Source organism: Etheostoma spectabile, chromosome 8, assembly GCF_008692095.1.
Source record: "Etheostoma spectabile isolate EspeVRDwgs_2016 chromosome 8, UIUC_Espe_1.0, whole genome shotgun sequence".
Taxonomy (NCBI): domain Eukaryota; kingdom Metazoa; phylum Chordata; class Actinopteri; order Perciformes; family Percidae; genus Etheostoma; species Etheostoma spectabile.
Window position 1 is genome coordinate 13848594 of NC_045740.1, and position 376 is coordinate 13848969.

Here is a 376-nt window from a genome sequence, read left to right on the forward strand (position 1 = left end):
CTCATTCTATGTAATTGAATCTGTAATCGAAAGAGGCGTGATCAAAATAATAGGGTTGTGTTCAACTAGTGAGGTGATTAATTCTGTGAAGAAACACAGAAGAGGAAAGGCCTTTTAAAAATGGATCTTTCATCAATGCAATGACCCAAAACACACCAGTTAGCGAGCAAAGTCTTGGTTCCAGATGAACAAGATGTTATGGAGTGGCCAGCCCGATCCTCGGACCTCAATCCCACAGAACACTTGAGGGGTGACATCAAAAATGCAGTTTCTGAGGCAAACCCCAGTAATGCAGAGGAATTGTGGGATGAAGTTCAATGGTCCTGGACTGTTCACAGGTGCCAGAAGCTGGTCGACTCCATGCAACACAGATGTG

General features: G+C 44.1%; 1 protein-coding gene across 1 annotated transcript in view; it reads left to right on the top strand.

Moving 5' to 3' along the window:
* ireb2 (iron-responsive element binding protein 2) overlaps positions 1 to 376 on the top strand; it is a 29977-nt gene that overhangs the window by 28387 nt on the left and 1214 nt on the right. The gene's annotated exons all lie outside the window — the stretch shown is intronic.